This window comes from Symphalangus syndactylus, chromosome 21, assembly GCF_028878055.3.
Source record: "Symphalangus syndactylus isolate Jambi chromosome 21, NHGRI_mSymSyn1-v2.1_pri, whole genome shotgun sequence".
Lineage (NCBI taxonomy): Eukaryota > Metazoa > Chordata > Mammalia > Primates > Hylobatidae > Symphalangus > Symphalangus syndactylus.
The window spans coordinates 67649846-67669114 of record NC_072443.2 but is presented as its reverse complement, the minus strand read 5'-3'; the positions used below and the strand labels follow the sequence as shown (position 1 = coordinate 67669114).

Here is a 19269-nt window from a genome sequence, read left to right as displayed (position 1 = left end):
ACCTCGAGTACCTGTGAATATGACCTTATTTGGAAATAAAGACATTACAGATATAGTTGAGTTAATATGAGGTCATCAGGGTGGACCTAATCTACCGTGATTGATGTTATTTTAAGAGGCAAACAGACAAACGCATATCAAGGAGAATGCTGTGTGAGGACATGAATACACAAAAGGAAGATGACCATGTCACAACAGGAAGAGAGTGGAATTCAGAAGCTGCAATACAAGAAATATCAAGGATTGCCAGCAACCACCAGAAGGAGAGAGAGCGTGGTCTTTCCAAATCTTTCTTTTAGACTTCTAGCTCTAGATCTTTGAAAGAATAAATTTCTCTTGTTTTGAGCCACCCAGTAGGTGGTCATTTATTATGGTTTCCCTAGTAAAAAAAAAAATATTCTGGATAGTTTGGTAATTCTCATTTATAAAACTATTTATCAGTGAAACCCCATCTCTACTAAAAACACAAAAAATTAGCCGGGCGTGGTGGTGGGCACCTGTAGTCCTAGCTACTTGGGAGGCCGAGGCAGGAGAATGGCATGAACCCAGGAGGCGGAGCTTGCAGTGAGTTGAGATAGCCCCACTGCACTCCAGCCTGGGCGACAGAGCGAGACTCCGCCTCAAAAAAAAAAAAAAATATTAATACAATGATAATTATTATTATTAATTTCTATTGGTGGGAGGGTACTTCTGAGATGGAAAACATGTCTTTAGCTACAATTTAAATTTACTTAATTCTAATTAGTCTGTTAAAATATTCTATTTATTATGTATTTGTAATGAATTTGAAATGTCATCTATTTTCTTTATGTATTTGTTAGCATAGTACTAGCATGATAGTGGCCTTTTTTTTGTTCAACAGTCCTTCCTTTAGTTTATCCCTCTTTCTCTCCCCTTTCACAATTCCTTAGAGGCAGCAAGGAAAAACTAAGGGGACCCTTTTAATACTTTGGCTACAAAATTTTTTAGCTGGATTACCCAGGCCTTTAAGCACATTTTTCTATTAATACCTTATACAGGACTGCAGGCAACAGTATTGCTAAACTGTAGTTTTCAATAATATATATTTTTATTATCCTTTAAATCTTTGTGTTCAAGACACTTTAAGCTTTTACTAGCAATTTTTTCAAAATCCTTACAGGTTTTTAAGTTTCTGTCCACTCATTGGTTTCAAAGTCATCCTCATATCTAAAAGTTTTTATTACAGCATCCTACATTTGAGTGCCACAATCTGAATTTGGTCATCTATTGCTGCATAAATAATTAATCCCAAGCTTAGGCTCAAAGAGCAAACACTTATTATGTCACGAAATTGCTAAGGCCAGATACCTTACTTTCTTGCCGTATGGCCTTCTCCATAGGCTGCCTGAGTACCCTCACATAGTGGCAGCTAGCTTCACTCAGGAAGAACAATCCAAGAAGAGTGACAGCCCAGCCTAATCTTGAAAGAGTTATGCCATCAACTCTTCTGTATTCTACGGTCACACAGACCTATTCTGGTACAATGTGAGAGACTTTATAAGGGTCTGAACACAAGAAGGTGGGGGTAATCAGGAGCAACTTGGAGGTTAGCTTCCACAGTTTTTAAGGCATAATCTCCACCACACAACATGAAGAGTGGGCTTTGCCAAGAGTATCAACATACGTTCTGCTGGATCTTCATCTAATGGTCAGTTGAAATGGACATATTGGAATTTATTTTAAAATAATAATTTTAAATGATTTTTAAGTGATTTGCTATACAGGTCAGTTACCTGTAATGAAAAACTAACAGACAAGTGGTTTTTAAAAATTGGATCAGTATGAGGTTCACCTATAATATGTTCACACTATCCTGGCCCCTGAGGGTAATATTATAATAAAACTCATTTTTATAAGTGGCATCATCCTAGTCTTGGTATCAAATGAGTCATAAATGGATTGAAGTGCTCGTTCGGCCTAATAATGTAGTGAGGTTATTTCAATTAGAATCACCCAGCTACTAGTAATCTGACTATATTATTGGAGCAATTCCTTTAAACTGCTGACCAAGTCTTGCCTGGCTCAGCAGGCCACATCTAGTGTGATTACCTCCTAACGTGTTATGACATTTAGGAATTCTATGAAACAATCTTAACAGGACGTAAACATACCACTTCTATAAAATGAACTGACATGAAGTTAATTCTTTAATGCATTTCATTAAGAGAAAAGTATTTACTTTCATCTCTGCAAACAATTCCCTCATTAATCTGGGAAATATCACCTGAGAATGCTACTGAAGTCGATAAAATCAAATAAAATAATGACAGGTACTGACAGGAACGCAACAAATTCTACTCCAAAATATATTCCCCTATTCGAGCTGTTGTAAACCATGCTTGGATTTGGCTACCTTGGCAGAAAATTTAAAAAGAAAAGACACATTCACAGCTGTGTAATTAGAGGAGAATAACACCAGCAACTAGTTGTAGAGTAGGTGTTACTTCTATGTTAGCATCTATTTTCAGTTTTTTATGTTTTGCTTTATTTCCTGTTTCTTGCTGTCTGTAAGAATTTCCAGACAAACTTTGAGAGTCTGGGCCATGTTTAACAAAATCCCAGAATACTGAGATTAGGAGGAAGTTTAACCTAATGCTGCCGATTCCTGTTTAGACTTGTTTCCCTTCGAAGCAACTAATTTTTACCTCTGGAATTTGATTTTGACCCTAAACTTATGGAACTTTAGTGATAGAACTCATTGCCTTCTGAAGGAGTACCTTCTACAAAAAGTTCATTTGTTCAATTGCAAAGTTCTTTGTCATATCAAGCTTGTTTATCCACTTGAAGTTTTCATATGTTGACATAAAATCTACCTTTGGCAATATCTAGCACAAGTCTCATTTCTCTTCAGCAAAAAAGACCCTTAAAAATATTTATGATAAACTGTTTTGTATTTTTGTTGCTAAAAGTGGAATCACCTCATAAAGCTGAATGATAGCATTACTGAGTCTCCTGAGATGGGCTTGTCATCACATTTTTCTTTCTGTGTGCCCTTACGACATCAGGAAGGCGCATGATTGCTGTGTATTTCCAGCTCATGAGAGATTTGGTCTTGCTACTCATTGACATGGAAGGTTAGCCTCAGTCAAAAGAGTTCAGTAGTCTTCCCCAGGAGTATACTTCTTGACTCACAGTGATACAACAGGATAGGTAAATGAAATAATCTTGAGAGTCTGTATGCTAATATAAAACTAGTGAGGGCAGACATTACTTTAAAGACTCATAAAATTAAAAATCAAGAGAAAGGTAAAATCAAATGTGAAAAATGTTGTTTCTTAAGGAACTGACACATCCAGGATGATGTCAAAGCGAGAGACAGAGAATAAAGAGGGGGAAACTGTAAGTCAGGAATATAGCATAGTATGTGATTTGAAGCATTTACTGAATGCTAAGGCTATGAGTGTTCGAGTAGTACTCCGGAATGTTGAGGGAGGGGATCATTTTTAATACTAGAATGAGAACCTGGGAAGTAGGGTAGCAATACATGTTGAATTGATTCAAGATTCAATTAACAGGGATTTATTGATGTTCTGTATTGAGGCAGGCAATATTTTGGGTACGGAATCCACAGTTACAGGCAGTGAGACACTCACAAACTTACAATGCTATTAAAGTTGTGTGGCAATACACTGAACATAAATAAGACATGATATGCTGATTTTGAAGTTGTAAAAGAGTTTGCATCTGGATTACTGATTTTATAATATATTTTCCAATAGAAGTTATAAAAGTATTATGGTATTATTTTTATTGTTTACAATTTTTATGGCTTAATACCAATGAGAAGTTGTATTTGCCAGATTTTATATGGTTTAAATATGATTGAAAATCTTAAGTTATAGTTTACTTGCTCTGGTTGGTTCTCTTTCAGTTTGTTTGCTCTCCCTGAAATTTTAAATATCAGTGTAAGGAAAAATGAGTGAGAGTGCCATAGAAATTCAGAGCTTTTTACATAGTCCAACTCAGGATAGTCAGGGTAATGGTATCAATGAGCTTTGTAAACAAAAATTGCTGTGGGAAAATTTCTCAGGGACTGTAATAGTGAGATGAAGCCCCTAGGTTCGTATTGTGGAACTGAGGCAAGACACTGAAATTAAAGCATTTTGTAAGCATTAAGTACTAATCATAAGTAGAAAATGATCATACATTTTTAAAAGAAAGAAATAGCATGTACATAGAAAAGGATTTTTGAATCAACTGGGCTTTTAGATGTTACTAGTAATTGCTAAATAATATTCCAGAACCCTCTTTATAAAATCATGTAGTACTAGAGTTTTAGTTTCAGAAAAGTGCGATAGACATATTTTCCCTATTTCCTCCTGCTAAGTACAGCTAAAAGCCCTGAATATTATATATAAAACAAACATAAGAAGATTGAAATGTGAAAGGAGGAAGGCAATTGGCTAAAGGCCTTAGGACCCAAACACTAACATAATAGGGTGCTCTCTGGGTTTTCTTTTTTTACTCAGATCACAAACTTAAAGAAGCCAGAAACCCAGAAATACCAATAGGTGTAGACAAACAAAACACAACAAAAAACTCTAAACAAAACTCTAATCTCTCTAGCCAAAAGATGAAGAAAAAATAAATATAGTCTGACAGATATCTGTTAGATAATAGCTGCTTTACTCCAGCCAAACACCACTAAAAAGATCATAGTCCCATACCCATCAGCAGGAGCCAAGTGGAGAGCTAGATTTTCCTGCTTACAAGGGTATAATAAGATACTCAAATACCCTATCATGTTGGTGTCAGAGAAGGCAGAGTAGGAACGTAGGTCTCTCACTCCTTTCAGGCAATAAGCTCCCTTCTTCCACTGCAGGATCAATAGAGACAACATATGGAGCCTGGACTTCCATTCCAATCGTGCATTAATGATATTCTCCTCCCTGTTTCCACTGGGTGCTATCAGAGCAGACTTAGTAGAAAGTCAGGACTTTTACCACCAAACACACATTTTAGAGCAAGAATCTAAGACATGTTTTAGAACTTGAAAATATTACAGCTGAGACAAACAAAACCTAAAACTCAACTCTCTGTGGGTGAGCTTAATAGCAGAATGAAGAGGACTAGGGGAAAAAAAAATTAGAGACCTTGAAGGTCTCTGATAGGATCTTCAGAGACAAAAGAAATTACACTTCTAAACAACAGAAAGACTGCAAAAATAAAGCAAAAAATAAGAATAACAAAACCCAAATCCTCAAGAACATTTGGGAGTATAACAAGGGATCTAACATTTATGTCATTGGAGTCTCAGAAAAAGAGGAGAATGAAGCTATAAGAATATTCAAAGTAATGTTGGCTAAAAAGTTGGAAATTTGGATAAAAGGCTAAACCCTTCAGATTTAAGAAACTGGGCAAACTCCAAATAGGACAAATCCATAGAAATCTGCACCAAGATGCCTTGGAGTTAAATTTCTGAAAACTGTATCATCAAAAACAATTTGAAAGGAGATAACTAACACTTTCCCTACACAGGGAAGGTAATTTTAATGATAGAGGTTTTCTCATCAGAATCCATAGAGACTAAAAGGAAATGATACAATAGTTTTTAAGTACTGAAAGAAAAGAACTGTCAACCCAGAATTCTACAACCAGAAAAAAATCTCTCAAGAAAGATGAATCAAGATAGTCTCTGATCAAGGAAAGCTAACAGAATTTCTCACCAGTAGTTTTATCCAAAAAGGCTTAAGAAAGTTCTCAAAAAGAAAAGGAAATGCTAAAAAAAATCTTGGGACGTTAGGACAGAAGAACAACAAAGAACAAAAACAATCTGGGTAAATACAGAAAAATTCCCCACTCCTCTTGAATTTTGTAAATCATGTTTGATGTTTGAAGATAAAATTTTAACGGTGTGTGCTACAGTTCTGCAAAATAAAAACAAACAAACAAACAAAAAAAGCCACTACAAACCAAAACCAAAACAACCTAACCACAACTCTGCAGCTGGGTGTCAGTAAAAGCAACGTTCTGTTGCACCCAGATGTTAAATGTTTGACTCTCCATTGTCACTTTCCATGGATTTGGACAAGAAAATGAAACATTCTTCAAAAAACATTCATGTTGTATACTTAAAATGTAAATTTTTCTACTTAAAGATACCAATGTCTTTGGTATGAGAGGGGACAGAAAAGCAGAAATGGCACATTTTATTCTCTGAAGGAGGTAAATTAAATAAGAACAAACCATAAATAAATTGAGAAGTATAAATTAAATACTAAATGATGTAGTTCATACTCAAGTGTTGGAGAAGAATAGATTAAGGCATAAACACGAAGGATTTGGGCTGGACTTTGAAGGATGGAAAAGACTTAGATAAAATTAAAGACAATGCACAGTGGGAGAAAGGACACAGAAATAAGCATGGGCATGGAAGCAACCAGGCTGAGATCCTTGATGTTGGAGTGTTGTATTAGTTTTCTACAGCTGTCCTAGGAATTACCACAAACTGTATAACTTGAAAGGACAGAAATTTATTTTCTCATAGTTGTAGAGACAAGATGTCTGATTCTGAAATTCGGGTGTTGACTGACAGAACCATGCTCCTCCTGAAGTTCTAGGAAATGGTCCTTCCTTATCTCTCCCAAGCTTCTTGGCATTCCTTGGTTTATGGCAGCATAAACTCCAATCTCTGCTTCCATCTTCACATGTCTTTTTCCCTCTGTGGGTCTCTGTGTCCACATGTCCTCTTCTTATAAAGAGAACATTAGTCATTGGATTAGGGGCCGCTCTAATCCAGTGTGACATCATCTTAACGACTTTATTTACAGAGATGCTGTTTCCAAATTAGTCACAGTCACAGGTACCGAGGGTTAGAATATCAACATATTTTTCAAGCACTAGTCATATTTCTCAACTTGAAGATGTGAAAAGTAGTACTTTAGGTGGGTTTGAATTTTGTGGAGCCTTAGAAACTATACAATATTTGCATTTGATAAAGAGCCATGAAACTGATTCAAAACCAACCTAATATTTTATAAACTCTTTCTCATTTTAAATACAGACACATACAAATAGAAGAGCATTTCTGGTAGATTTATAGATAGTAAATTTGTAATCAAACATTGATAATGAAATATCACATCAAACTAGGAACCAGGAGTCTTCATTTCTAATTCTGTCACCATCTACTATGCCCCATGACCTTAAGATACACCTTAGCACGAAATGGTATTATTTTTACCATCTATAATATAGATAAATTTCTCAGCTTCATAATAATAAAAATGCTTATTGCATGCTATGTTAAGATACACCTTAGCACGAAATGGTATTATTTTTACCATCTATAATATAGATAAATTTCTCAGCTTCATAATAATAAAAATGCTTATTGCATGCTATGTTTCAAGCACTAATACATACGCTGAACTATTTACATGAATTGTCTCATTTAATAGTTAAAATATCCCTATGAGTTACATCATATTATCCTTATTTTTTAGGTGATAACTGAAGCCCAAACAGAGTTTTGAAAACTGCCTCAGTCAAAGGGTGGTATTAAGATTCCAAACTATATTTATCTTAGTCAACAGCTAAGTTCATAGCCCCTGTTCAATCAAGGGTTCACAAATTGTGAGCCCATTGATGATATATGGCCCAAAGATATATGCTCTTTGATATACATTCTGTTTTAAAAGAATGAGCCAACATCTAAAACATCAAATGATTTTACATAAAAACAATTTTTATAATATTTTGAAAAAATTAGTAGATCTTGCACTTCTCTGCCCAAACTTAGCTGGACCTTAAGAACATTTGCCCATGCAATTGCCCATTTAGATATTCACGCATTCTCCACTTAAATGCAATCCCCAGCTCTCCCTATCACCTCCAAACACAGAGTGTGTCAATTATAATTTGTCATTGAGCTTGCACTACTGTTTTCTCGCATCTATAGTGGAACAATACTTCTTTTTACCCATATTTCAAATAAAAGTGAGAAAATTAACAATAGACTCAAATATGTTATTTTTCTCATGCCTGTCCTAGATTCTTCTTTTATGTGAACTTTCTGGCTCCTATAGGCATGTAAGTTTGTAACTCCTGCCATATTGCCTCTGCATCAGTGATCTCAACCTTGGCTGTACACATGAATCACGTAGAGAGATTTAAAAATTCCCAATGTTCAGTCTGCACTCTAGACCTATTAAATCAGAATTTCTGTGTGTGGAGCCCAGGTATCAATATTTACAGCTTCCCACTGTGCAGTCAATGTTGAGAACCACTGCTCTAGATATTCTTTAAGATATCTTCTGTTTTCTAAATTCTAAATTTACAATTCAAAAGCCAGTTGTTCTAAAGATTGGAATGGTTCATTATGTTGTGTGTAAGCTGTATATTGGGGATGTGGGATTGATGTAGGGACATTGACTGTGGATCTTTGCTTGCTGAGCTAAGCAAATTAGATCAACCCTTTAGATGTGCAGCCCATTCTAGCACACAACATTGACATCCAGAGGAAAAGTTTCATAAATTAGTCTTAGTTATGGGGCCAACAGTTTATGTGACCTAAGAAAGTCATTTACTCAGTCTCAGTTTTATTTTCTTTTTTCAGCTCTGACTCAACAGTGCTCATATATAATGCTGTACGCAGGTCCTATATTTGCAGTAAAGACAGTATCAGAAAATCAAAATAAAGTACATTCAAGATATATACTTACTATAAGAACATAAAATAAATGTTTTCAAACCTACTGATTTCCAACAGAAATTCAGAAATGTAGGGGGACAACTGTACTGCAGAAAAAAAAGTATTCAGAAAGGTAATCAGAATTTGAAATGTTTACTGCAATGCTTAGGCAAGGAACTTTTGCCCCTGGTTACCCTCCAAGGTCTAGATGACACATGTCTCTGGTGAATCATAAGGTTGCTAACTGTAAGCTTTATGGATTCAATAACCAGCATTGAGAAGACCTGCAATGATCAGGAGCCAGAGCCAGTGGCACAGCTTGGAGCCCAGCGCTTTCTATTATTTGTGTTCATACTTGTTCATTCTCTAGAGAAAGTCAAAGTATTCCATACAAAACTATGCTCAGTTTTCAAGTTTGAAGCTTCCATGACAGGAAACACATCAAGGCTTTTGACAGCCGATAACTTTTTACCTCCTCTCTGAGGGGCTCCTGTTTAGAACAAAAATGTAATATAGCTCCGAGTTTTATCAGAGCTGTTATAAAATGCACTTGGGCATTCTGAAGATTCATGCTTAATGCCTTTCTATAATTTGCGCAGAATGTGTGCAGAGTCCTTACAGCATGCTAATAACATTTTGTTATGACACAGTGCAGCACCACAGAGCCAACTTACATAAGGGTAGAACAATGATGTAGAAGACAAAGATAAAGATTAGAATTGCAAGTTAAAAAGCAAGGTTTTATAGAGGCCATTGATAGGTTGGAGGTAAAGCAACTGACAACAACTTAAAATAGTTAAAGACATTTAGGCATATCTTAGAATGAGACTCGACTGACATTTCAAAGTCAAGCTTATAGGAAAATTAATCACCTGAGGAGTGTTCATTGACTTTCGATAGAAAAACTATTGAGATAAATTTGCAGGTATTCCATAAAGTAGAGTGCCTATCAAAATAGGCAGCCTGCGTTAGGACATCACCATTTTCCATACATGTGTGTGCTTTTCTTCCTAAAAATATTGTCCATATATGCCAGAAACAGCTGTGGCGGAAATAAATTTCTTATATCAACAGGATCTCAGCTTATAACTTCACATCTGAGAATGAAGCCAGACACAAGTACTTGCTTTTGTTTGTGGCATTGCTCCTAATTTATTTGAATTTTGTCCTGTCACTGGAGTTCAATAAAGTCAGGCAGTGAATCCATATGGATTTGGGTAATAGATTGATGTTCTGATACTGAGAATCAATCCAGAATTAAAATTAATTTTAGGTGAAGAGTAAATACACTGCTTTTAGATACTCATGAAACTCTGCTTCCTTCTTGTAAGTAATGATGAGAATGACATGGATATGTGAAGAATAGAATGCAGAATAAAAACAGAGTAAATCTTCATGTATTTCATAAACAAAATCCAGGGCTGGTGATAAGTATATCAAAGCATTTGTGTTTTATCGTTGAAGGAAATATGAAATGTTACAAGATTTTCATTAATTTATGTAGACACTAAGTAGGACCTGAGAGAGAAATAATAATTATACAAAATAGTGTTTTACTGGGTAAACGCTTTTTTGTTAAACTATTGTACTTGAGTGAGAAATTATGGTGTGTATTTTCTTTATATTCACTATTGTGCATTTTGAGATGCCATTATGCCAACAGATTGTAGGCAAACCTGATGATTATGCTCTGAACTGCATCCATTATATTTATTAAACCTCCTTTTCTACTACCTTTTATGAATGCTTAACTATAGAAACTTCAACGTTTTAAAAATGATTTATATAATCAATTCATTCATGTATAATTAATTCTACTAATTTGCATGAGTGTTTCAGGTCATTTTGGCATAATTAGCCATTGTTGAGGGTTTTCTCCTGCATCAATTAAACTAATTGCTTTCCACATAGGTGTAGATTGAATATTGATCCCCATTTTTTTAGCTCACTTGCATAAGCAAATTATGCCTAATTGCCAGCTTACTACATCATTACACACTTATCGTCAATTATACAAAAATATACTCTGCTAGACAAATGATTTCTTTGTGGCATTTTGAAGGGCTTTTTAATTGTGATGCTTGGAGCAGTACTGTCATTTTAAAAAATATTAAACACCATGTTTAAACCAATAACGCAATAAAGCATGTTATTGGTTAACAAACACACCAGGTCCTGGCTAGACCATCATTTACCTTGGAATATAAAGAGTTTCTTAAAACAATTTGAAGGAAACTCGTTGTTATTAAATATAGTAAATCCACCAATGCAAATATTAGAATAAGTTGGTTCCAAATTTTTTTACCTTAAGCTTTATCTTTCCCATTCCACATAATTATTTCTTCTCTACCTGACGAAAAGTCTTTGAGAAGATCTGAAGAGGTGGTGAATTTCAAAGAATCACTATACAGAACACACCGACATTTTTAAAAGTCAGGAGATAAAAGCAACCCCATTCATCACGCATTCTGTGCAGAGCATTAATGTCTTTTAGTGATTTTACTGGGCATTTCTCTTCACTAGGTTCTCAGTTAGATTCTTTAAAAAGTACAGAAAGATATGAAAATAATATAATCCCAAGATTTTCCTGACAGATTTCTACACCCTATGACATAATGTTCACACATTAGCTCTCCATAGAGAATGGAGATAAACCAAAAGCCAATATTAAAATGTATTTTAAAATAAGTGGGAGGACTGTCCTGATATGACAGTCTTATTTTAATCCTTGGCTATTCCACTAATAAAATCATAATATGAACCACTTTTACATTGGTGCTTACCTCATGGAAGCCAGACTTTTCTCAACTGGATGCCACGTTTAGCAAAGTAGGCCTCCAAAGGCTGCATCTAACACCCACAAACAAAAGCTGAGGATAGGAAAAGTTTCTAAATGATTCTATTGCTTGAAACTGCCTGATAATGAGTCTTGAATTACCTATGGGGATCTTGATGATCAATTCTTTATTTACTCTTTAGGACTAACCTTACTGTTTTCTTATTCAAGAAAGTTGGGGGAGACAGAAGGAAGAAGAGTAAATATTCCCTTACTCATTGTTATCTTTTTAAAACCAAAATGGGACAATTTTAGAAGATCATTTCGTTTTAATCAGTTTAATGTAATTTAACCATTTCTTAAAATTAGATGGTGATTTTGTGCCACAAATCCTAGGCTCAGCTTATGGAATCTTAGGACATCAGAGTTAGAAAACCAGTGGGAGATTTATACAGCTGTAATCACTGACATCCAGTATCTATTTGAATTCCTCTAGTGGCAGGTGACTTTTTTTTACCTAGAAAGCAGCACATAATATTTCCAGGGAGCTTTAGTCATCACAACGTTCTTAGACCCATTCATCCCATCTCTGCACTCTTTCAAATCTTGGAAAGAACTTATATTTTTCTCCTCACAAGTTATAGTTTGTGTTGATAACTCTCATAAATGCCTACTCTTTTCCATTGTTGACCAAACGTCCTTAGATCTACATTCTCCTGGTATAGTTTCAGACCTTTCAAAATCCTTGTCTACCGATATATTTCATGCATATCTCTTTTTTGATGGCATTTAAGGCTTGTGAACAGGAAGATAGCATTTATAGAAATCATGAAAACAATACAAAATTATAAAACAAATGCCAGGCGCAGTAGCTCATGCCTGTAATCCCAGCACTTTCGGAGGCCAAGATGGGTGGATCACCTGAGGTCTGGAGTCTGAGACCAGCCTGACCAACATGGAGAAACCCCATTTCTACTAATAATACAAAATTAGCCGGGCGTGGTGGTGCATACCTGTAATCCCAGCTACTTGGGACGCTAAGGCAAGAGAATTGCTTGAACCCGGGAGGCGGAGGTTGTGGTGAGCTGAAATCACGCCTTTGCCCTCCAGCCTAGGCAACAAGAGGGAAACTCCATCTCAAAAGAAAAACAAAAAACAGACAAAAATCTATTATTTTCCCTTTTACATAGCTTTTAAAAGATACAAATACAAAAATTCACCTTACATAAAATATACATGTATTAAGAATGCTAGTAGAGAATAATACATAAAGTTGTAAAATGTGTGCTATTTTCATTTCTTAAAACTGGAATTATACTGAGTTGTTATTATATTTGACAAAAATAAGATAGAATATTTAAAAATCTTTCACAAAAGATGGCATCATCAAACTGTTGATTCATGATAATTTTATAATATCTGAAATAAATTTTGTTCAGTCTAAAAACTGCTAACAAGTTAAGAAAATGTCATGTAAGTTTAAATATCATTTGATATTCTTTGGGTCTTTCAGTTTATTTTATTTTTACAAAGTTTTATGAATGGATTTAAGTAATATTATAATGTAAATAACAAGTCACAATCAGGGGTTTGAAAGAATTGCTTCTCTTAAAATGGGTCTGAACCTTATTCAAGTTTGGGAAACACTGGGCTATAAAATAAAACTAAACTTTGGATTGGTATGCCAGGCCTTCCATGATCTGGCCCTCATGGTACCATTGCTTCATCTCCTGTCAGTCTCTTAGTCAAACCTGAGGTCCCACCAACACTGTAATTTCTATGTCCTTATTCTAGCTGTTCCCTGTACCCAGGACAACCTACTCAGATAAAATAACACATCACAGACCATAGATAGGACTTGGGATTTTATCCTCCCAGAATGACAATTAGAAATTACCTACTCAACTGAACAAAATGGTACAATCTGTCTACCATCTCATCATGAGATATGTATGAAGCAGTCTTCCACATTATTGTGAAGGATAGACTGAGCACCTGTCAGGCCACCACATGGAAGTCAATACGTTCCCTCTAAGTCAGAGAAGCCAGGACCAATAGTCCAGACAAAACGGAACCTTCCAAAAACAGGCCCCCATCAGGCTTAAAATGGTCACTCCCAGTCATTCCCCAAAAACTATCTTAAGCGTTTTGCTTGATAAATACAGACTTTTGACCAGAAGAGATAAACAACTTTGATGTTAAGGTTGTTATCATTAGTGATAACATTTCGATTGATTTTAAACTTTCAATGATGCTTCAAGGATGTCAATAATACAAACCTGATTTAAAGCTGGGAATCTAAAATGAAGTCAAGTATTTGCTGAAACATTTCTTTATTATGTTCAAAATGGTAACTTTCATTTCATATGAAAAAAAGATTGACAACCTGTGTTGCACCTTTACTAAGACTTCACAAACTCTATTGTGGCCAATGTTACTTCTGCTTTCATAATGGCCACTTAAAGACATCTTGTATTGTTTATACTGACAACACATCTGTATTTCTTATTGTTGACTCAAAATCCTCTCTCATTAACTTGAATTAAAATAGAAAATAGCACAGGTTAGGCCTAAAACTACTCAGCAAACATGCACTTTAACAATAAATTTACAACTCTTTACAACAGAAACCACACACTCTTCTTTAATTGCTACAGAAAGGTCAGTCTTTCAAACAAAATAAGAGTAAGAGATGGTGCTTTTATCATAGCCTCATGCAATTGTAAAATAGAGAGCAAACTAAGGTCTGCCGTTCTTTCTCCACCTACTTACTTTTGGTTATATCTCGTGACAGATTTTGAAGCAGATTTCAAAGGGCAACATCTGTTGTTTGAACTATGCATGGAAAGTTTACATAAAGCTAAGTTTATAGATAGCTAAGGCTATGAAAAGTATTGGAAGGGGATGCTGAAGATACAAAAGTGAAATAAATGGTGAATTTGGATGAATCGTAGTGAATTAATTCTCTAATTGCATTACTTATTTTGTTAATAGGAAGACATTTGAGTAACTTAAATATGGAGGGGGTTCAGGGCATGATGCCCCAAAATGTGGCTCCTTGGCCTTTGATAAAACAGCAGAATGAGGAAGGTCAGTCTCTGACCTTCTCCCATCCTTCTCCCCTGAAGTAGGTCACAAGACCCTCATTAGAGAGGTATTCTGGCAGAAAGAAACATCCTTATCTCTGAAAAGGCAGAGAAGAATCTGAACAAATGGCCTTAACAAGTTTATTACCATTACGTCCTAGACCCTTTGTTCATCACACTTTCCCACAACTGTCCACTTTGTGTCAAACCTAAGCATAAAAACGAACAGGTTTCCTGTTTCTTTAGGTCTTCATTTCTGAAGGCTCTCATGTCATGTAAAGCTTATATTAAATATATTTTTATGTTTTCCTCTTGTTAATCTGTCTTTTGTTACAGGTGCCTCAGCCATGAACCTAGTATTGGATGTGGAAAATAAATCTTCACCCATATATAATATTCATGACTCCAAAACTTGTCCTCTTTTAATATCCCAAGGTGGGTTTTATTCCAGGCCTCCCTGGGGCTGTCATGGGAGAGTAAATGGCAAATTTAGAATTCTTTATACATTATATTAGCCACATATATATATATACCTCGATAGATAGATAGATAGATAGATAGATAGATAGATAGATAGATAGATAGATACATACATACACCTTTTTTTTTTTTTTTGAGATGGAGTTTTGCTCTTGTTGCCCAGGCTAGAGTGCAATGGCATGATCTCGGCTCACTGCAACCTCCACCTCCTTGGTTCAAGTGATTCTCCTGCCTCAGCCTCCAGAGTAGCTGGGATTACAGGCATGGGCCACCATGCCCGGCTAATTTTTTATTTTTAGTAGAGACGGAATTCTTCCATGTTGGTCAGGCTGGTCTCAATCTCCCGACCTCAGGTGATCTGCCCACTTCTGCCTACCAATGTGCTGGGGTTACAGGCGTGAGCCAGCGCGCCAGGCCTATATATAGCTTTTGTTAAGAAATTAGAATTTACTCTATAAGATAGAGTTAGGCCTAGCAGGGTATTTTGAAAATGTTTCTGAACATTAGCCTATAAATAACCCTGATAATTTTACACTGTCTAAATTTACTGGAGTTCTACCAAATGCCTAAAGCAAATAAGTGTGGATGTTAAACATTAAAGGCAATACTTCTGTTCCAACATTTGCAAATAACAGACTGCTCTGAACCTTACTTATGAATGGCGATACTTATATGACATAGTAAAGTTTAGAGCACAAGACATGTTCTCCTGCCTGGGCCATTATATTTGATAATTCTAAAGTGATATTTTAAAATGCATGTATTTCTTTATTATTTTTAAAAAGGCGGGTTTCAATATGAAAACACCTTTGTGATGTTTCCTTGTGTGTTTCGTGGATTAGAAAGCAATTTAAGTTTTAAAAAAGTGTTTACTGACCAACAAGTGTTTTGTTTAGAAACTGTGAAAAGTAGAATTGCTGAGCTAAAGCAGGTGATAAAACAGATTGTAATATATTACTTACAATGTGTGCTTAAGACATCCACAAGTAAAATGTATATTATTATAAAATATATATATATATATATGTATATATATATATATACCCACACACACATAGTGTTTTCAAAGCACAGTGAATTAACACAAACCAACCTCAAATTTCATTCTCGCTGCACAAAACTAACTTTCAATTACATGGTAGTTTTCTCAGAAACCAGTGTCAGACATTGAAGAGTCTCATCCATCTATAAAATGTAACAGTTGAAAGCATCCATCTGATAGTCTGGGCAAGAAAGTGTTAGGTGAGGAGGAATGGGATAAGGAGAAGCGACAGATAGGACAGTCAGGCCTTGGTAAAAATCACTTCATTGGTTTAATTGAACAATTTCTCTACCATAGAGTAATAAAGAAAATATCACACCTAGTAACAATAGATAGTTTCCAAGTTAAAAGAAAAATCTGTTGCGCCTCATTGGCATGTTCTCATAACAAGTAGAACATAAAGTTATTAGCATGCACCATATTCCATTTTAATTTCTGATTTACCTTTCTCTTTCATTAAATTATTAGCTCCTTTAAGACATATCAGTATATCTGTAAAATCTAACAAAGAACAGAGTGCCCAACACATAGTAGAGAATCAAAGAGAATTTTTTGTTTTCTGTTAACCTTTATGTTTAATCATTATGTCTACAATTCTTATTTGCATAATTATACCTTTAAAATACCTAGTTGGTGTGAAATGTTTTGGATGTACCAATCATTGTTTTTTGTTTGTTTGTTTTTTCTTGAGACAGAGTCTTGCTCTGTCACCCAGGCTGGAGTGCAGTGGCGGGATCTCAGCTCACTGCAACCTCTGCTTTCGAGGTTCAAGCGATTCCTGCCTCGGCCTCCCAAGTAGCTGGGACTACAGGCACCCAACACCACACCTGCCTAATTTTTGTATTTTTTTAGTAGATATGGGGTTTTACCACGTTGGCCTGGCTAGTCTCAAACTCCCGACCTCAAGTGATCCACCTGCCTCCGCCTCCCAAAGTGCTGGGGTTACTGGTGTGAGCCACCATGTCCAGGCCCAATCACTGTTTTAAAGCTTTTCTGCATTAACTCATTCATTTGTTACAACTCTGTGATGCAGGCACTTTGAGGTACCTGATTTATCCACAGTTGACAGATGAATAAGAAGGGTATAGACCGGAAAGTTTAATTTTCCAATGTCTAACTGTGAATAAGTGGCACAGCCATGATTTGAATCTAGGCCATCTAAGTCATGAGCCATAGCACATACCCATTACATAAAATATCTACATTATTAAAACTAAACAATGCTTTGGAGTCAAAGAATATTTCTATAGTTGGGGCAACAATTTTTTAAATTAGTCATCATGATTATAATATAAATATTATTATTTAACTATAAATTTAACTAGAGGTGGCAAAAGTGGATGGCTGAGAGTTGAGGCAGGTAAAAACTTAACCTGGGTAATAGTGAAGGTGAGCAGTCTGTCTTCAAACTATAAATCATTAAGTCACAGGCAACCCGAGCTATCAGGAGAAAGCTCAGAATATGACGGGAAGAGAAGGGAGCTGAAATGGAAGATGTGAAAGCTGTTGCAGAGTTCAAACTTGTCGGAGCTGATCATATAACCTGTGGCTTGCCCCACTCTCTTTCATATGCAGGAATCATAGCTTTCATCTCACATACCAATTCCAGTCAATCATACGTGACTACCTAGAATATGGTACTGAGAAGGAGTGACAGATCTGGTATGTCTGTTTCTATTGGAGTATGCTCTGCTGTTGATTATCAGTGTCTGTGATGAGCTTGGGTGACAGCCATAAGGCTATACAAAGCCCTCATATGTGTTATTTCTGCACTAGATTAATGTCTTCATGGCTTGACAATTGGATCTTAGTATTTTAGTATCATTGATAAGTCCTGTAAAAGAAAATAAATAAGCTGACTCTGTGATGCTTAATACTTAACCAGGTAATATATAACTTTAAAGACTAGACAGTGTTGCCTATACATCAAACTAGTGTAAACTAGTCAATTAATGGGTATGTTTATAGAAACCATGTTTGTAGAAACCATGCTTGATTGCTGACACCTGAGTGGTCACAATCATGGCACCATAAAGGCTGTAAGTGCACACTACATGGAGGTCCATGTGGCCATTTTAATCTCAACTTCATTACTTACTTTGCAATTTACCTCAACAGTTTTACACTGAGAATGTCATGCTGTGTTAGTGGTTGAACTGTGTCTTCCCAAAAGGATATACAGAAGTCCTGTGCTTCAATAACTGAGAATGCAACTTTGGGAAAAGGGGTGTATCAGACATAATTAGATAAGATGAGATCACATTGGACAAGGATGGACTCCTACTTCAATATGACTGGTGTTCTTATAAAAAAAAAAAGACATCTGAACACAGAGATAGAAGTGCATAGCAGGGAGGAAATGTAAAGACACACAGGAGGAAGATGACAATGTGGCTGAAATGAGGGAACTACAAGACAGGGAACACTGAAGGTTACTGGTAAATACTGGAAGCCAGAAGAGACAAGGCAGGATTTTCCCCTAGAGCCATCAGAGAGAGCATGGCCCTGCTGACACCTTGGTTTCAGATTTCCAGCCTCCAGAACTGTGAGACAATAAAATTCTGCTGTCTGAAGCCTCTTAGTTTTTAGTACATAATTAAAGCAGCCCTAGGAAATTAATGCGTATTGTAATATAAGAATTTTAAACTATAGTGAAAAAGTTCTGCATTTATTTTAAAGAGATGTGCATGTTTGGTTTTCCTGCCATTTATTTATCTAAATATCTCTGAGCTTCTACTTCCTCAGCTGAAAAATAAGTACACTAGATTAGATTTACTGTATAACATCTAAGGTTGTGTTTTAAAAGATTCTTTGGCATTTAACATACATACAGAAAATGTACACATCATAACTAAGATAAATTATTACAAAATAATATCTGCCAATAAATAAAAATTCTATAGCACTTGTGAATGCTCCCTTGTACTCCCTCCAATGACTACCTTCTTGCTCTTCCCCAAAGATAAAGATTCTTCTTCTAACTTCTTATTTAATGTTTGTTTCAATTTGAACATTTTTTAAAAGAAAGAATAGATATATATTTGTATAGTTTGCATAGCTGTATTTTTATTTTCATTGCTGTGTAGTATCACATGATATAAACATACCATAATGTACTTAATCATTCAACCATTGATGTACATTTGGACTTTGGTAATTAGAGGATTGTGATGGTTAAATTTAGGTGTCAACTAGACAGGGGAATGGATTGGCTAAATATTTGGTCAAACAC

At 35.6% G+C, this 19269-nt stretch overlaps 1 long non-coding RNA gene across 1 annotated transcript in view; it reads left to right on the top strand.

Annotated features, from left to right (window-relative positions):
• The window catches only part of LOC129471412 (uncharacterized), a 295615-nt gene that overhangs the window by 227501 nt on the left and 48845 nt on the right, over positions 1–19269 (top strand). Inside the window, exon 4 of the long non-coding RNA XR_008653580.2 lies at positions 15924–15926. This is a non-coding gene — a long non-coding RNA (uncharacterized lncRNA). The remainder of the gene's footprint in view (positions 1–15923; positions 15927–19269) is intronic.